The following is a 4,257-nucleotide window of genomic DNA, read 5'->3' as shown; positions in this document are numbered from 1 at the left end:
TGTTATTGTTTTCTAGTATTAGTAGTAGTTTAAAACCCATCTAAATCATTGGTTGCACTTAGATTAAGTGAGTACTTGCATTCTCAGTGCTTTGATATCCCTCAGAACTGGTTCGACAATCACTATACTACAACATTTGTCTTAGGAACCCTCAAAACTCCTAACATCAGTCATTAATCTTGACATCCTTCTGTTTTCTAGGATATTTATTCTTAGAACCAGCAGGTCTGCCACGCTGCAAGCGTGTTTTAGATTCTCGTGTATCATCTGCTTTTCCTTGCTCATTTGATATTTTAATATAAGCAGGAGCATTCACGGCTAGTATATGAGATTTTAGTTATGGTCTTGGTATCCGCAAATGCATCAGGTAGCTGATTAGCTATACTCTGTAAATGCATGATTCGTCGAACTTCTAGTTCAGACTCTTTAGTAGGAGGATCAATATATAATAACGAAGGTACACTCCATTTGATATCATTTTCTACATTTTTGTTTTCTCCCCCTAGAACTGGGAATACTTTCTCATCAAAATGACAATCGGCGAAACGTGCTGTGAAGACGTCACCAGTCTGTGGTTCTAGATATCGTATAATTGGTGGAGAATCACAACCAACATATATTCCCAATCTTCTTTGTGGTCCCATCTTTGTACGTTGTGGTGGTGCTACAGGCACATATACCGCACAACCAAAGATTCTAAAGTGGGAAATGTTTGGTTCTCGACCAAACGCTAACTGTAGTGGGGTATACTTATGGTATGCACTCGGTCTGATCCGAATGAGTGCTTCTGCATGCAAAATGGCATGTCCCCATACAGAGGTTGGAAGTTTTGATCTCACGATCAATGGTCTTGCAATCAATTGCAGACGCTTAATTAAAGATTCAGCCAAACCATTTTGCGTATGAACATGAGCAACCGAATGTTCAACTTCAATTCCCATTACCATACAATAGTCATTGAATGCTTGGGATGTGAATTCACCAGCGTTGTCTAGTCTAACTCTTTTAATAGTATAATCAGGAAACTGTGCTCGCAGTTTGATTATCTTAGTTAGAAATCTCGCAAATGCCACATTTCGAGATGATAATAGACAAACGTGTGACCATCTACTGGATGCGTCAATTAATACCATAAAATAGTGGAATGGTCCACAAGGTGAGTGTATAGGTCCACATATATCGCCATGAATTCTTTCAAGGAACTTTGGTGATTCTTTATCTATTTTGGTTGGCGATGGCCTTACGATCAATTTTCCTAGTGAACATGCAACACATGTCATTTTATTCCCTTGAGAAAAATCTCCTGGATTTTCAGTGAATGACCATGTGAACTTTCTATGATTCTACGCATCATTGTACTGCCTGGATGGCCAAGGCGATCATGCCATAATGTGAACTCTTCTGGGTTCTGTTTTACTAAAAGATTTGATTCGATCTCATCGATATAAGTATGATGTAATCCCGAAGGAAGTTCTGGAAACTTTTCCAATATGTGTTTTCTGCCACATTTCTCAGAAGTTACATACATGTATTTCTTTCCATCATCAGTTGCAGAATGAGTATCATATCCGTGAAGATATATATGTCTTTAAAACTCAACAAATTCCTTTTAGAACTCGGAGAATAAAAAGCATTATTTATGGAAAATTTTGTTCCATTTGGCAACGTAAAGTTTGCTTTTCCAGTTCCTTCAAGCACGTCTGCAGGACCTGATATTGTATTGGCGACAATTCTTGTCGGTTTTATATCGGAGAAATATCTCTTTTGTCTCAGAATAGTGAACGTTGTTCCACTATCTGATATGCATATTTCACGAATCTGTTTCTTGGATTTTGCTCCATTAACATTTTGATCCATTTCGAATCGCAGAGTGATCGTGCTGATAACATGTTATAATATAACTTATAATTTTAGAGTATTGAGAAATTTAAATAAGGGCAAAAATTTTATACCCGCAGGAAGAAGATAACACTGATAATAAGAGAGAATGTGTTATAAGAAGAAGGAGAGATGGTGTATCTTTTGTCGAACACAAACGTTCGTTTATATAGAAGTGAAAAAGTAAAGTTACTGTGCATGTATAGTGACAGTTGGCTCCACATTTTTTTTGTTTGCACATAATGTCAATATTTTCGGTGCAGCAAACATTGACATTTAATCTTCTTCGTTCTATCACGTTCATAACAATTTTGACATATCCGATTCCCAGACTTCACAATATTTTCCAATAATTGTTACTTTAACATAATTACTAGATCTCGACTCGCGCAACCGGGTTTTTGTTTTTATTTATTTTTATATTAATATTTTGTTTTCAATTCTAAATTGGTATATATTATAATATATATGTGTATATCAATTTTTAAAACATAATAAGTTTATTGTGTCTGTTTTTCATTGAATATATTGTTTCAAACTTTCACATGTATTTGTATCTTCTTCTATATATATAATTTTAGATTATTATTTCATTATTAAAATTGTAACTATATATATATAAAAATTAGTAAAATATTGTTCTATTGTCATATTCAAAGATATTGTAACATTTCACAAATTTAGAAAGTTTTTTAAAAATTAAACTTTTCGCTTCATAGATTTATATTATCGAGTAAATAATTAACCAATTAGTTTTTGTTTAATTTTTAAAATAAACTATATAGTTTAAAATTTGTTTTCATTGGTTTAAGGTAGTAAAGATTAATCATTGTTAGATAATATGATTTTTGTTATTTAAAAAAAAGTCTTTATAATTTTAAAAGCTAACATCGACAAATATTTAAATATTTAACATATGGAGGTATAATATTACAACATTAAATTATATCTATTTAATTTATACTATCTGTAAATCCAAAGGATAATCTATTGTTTAAATCCAATTATTGATAGTCCAATAAAAATTTCTGGTAAGCCTAAAATTTAAATGATAAAATTAGAGATTAAATGTAACATGACTTTCTAGGAATACGTCCTTGTGACTTCTATTTTAATATATAATATAAAATTATTTTATCATATAAAATCTCGCATGTGGTTGAAAAAAAAAATATCGCATGTGATAATTTTATTATTATTGAGATACGTTGATAAATTTTACAAGACTATATATGAAATATATGCTAATAAATTATGCATATATTTTAATTGTAAAATTAAACCCATATGTATTATTTTTCTTATCTCTTACACTAAAAAAAATCAAAAACTAGTATGATAGTTATACTAGATTTGAAGATAATGATTAAATATGAAAATATTGATTTATAAATTGGTAGTTTGTTTGTGTCTTATAATTATATTTTCTTAATCAAATTAGAACAAAAATAAAAATCAACTCGATTAATCTTAACCAAACTCAAACAAAATTAAACTGAAGCGAACAGAAACCAAATAAACTTTGGTTTATTTCAATTATATTTTAGAAGCAAACAAATCAAACCGATCAAACCAAAATTTAAACATAAATACCCACCCCTAAATCCTTACTAATAAAAGAGACCTTTTAAGGCTGCATAAAGCGTCCACATCAGCAAAAAAAATTTCTCCCGAAAGATGACACGTGGCATAAACTATAGTTTTACATTTTAATATTACTAATTTTCAAAAATTATAAATAATATGTAAACATACAGCATAAAAAACGGCTTATCTCCATAAAACATATATAAAATTACCATTTTTCACTTAAAAAAACGGCTTATCTCCATAATGTAACATTACCGTTTTATAAAAAAAACAAAAAACATTATATATAATTTCGAAAATAATAAATATATGTAAAAATACAACATAAAAAATAGAAATACTACATTAAACATATGTAAGATTACCATTTTACATTTTTATTTTAAAAAAATAATATGTAAACATACAACATAAAAAATAGAAATACTACATTAAACATATGTAAGATTACCATTTTACATTTTTATTTTAAAAAAATAATATGTAAACATACAACATAAAAAATAGAAATACTACATTAAACATATGTAAGATTACCATTTTACATTTTTATTTTAAAAAAATAATATGTAAACATACAACATAAAAAATAGAAATACTACATTAAACATATGTAAGATTACCATTTTACATTTTTATTTTAAAAAAATAATATGTAAACATACAACATAAAAAATAGAAATACTACATTAAACATATGTAAGATTACCATTTTACATTTTTATTTTAAAAAAATAATATGTAAACATACAACATAAAAAATAGAAATACTACATTAAACATATGTAA

This window comes from Brassica oleracea, chromosome C2, assembly GCF_000695525.1.
Source record: "Brassica oleracea var. oleracea cultivar TO1000 chromosome C2, BOL, whole genome shotgun sequence".
In the NCBI taxonomy this organism is placed as follows: domain Eukaryota; kingdom Viridiplantae; phylum Streptophyta; class Magnoliopsida; order Brassicales; family Brassicaceae; genus Brassica; species Brassica oleracea.
The sequence above is the reverse complement of the archived record's forward strand: the minus strand, read 5'-3'. Positions refer to the sequence as shown.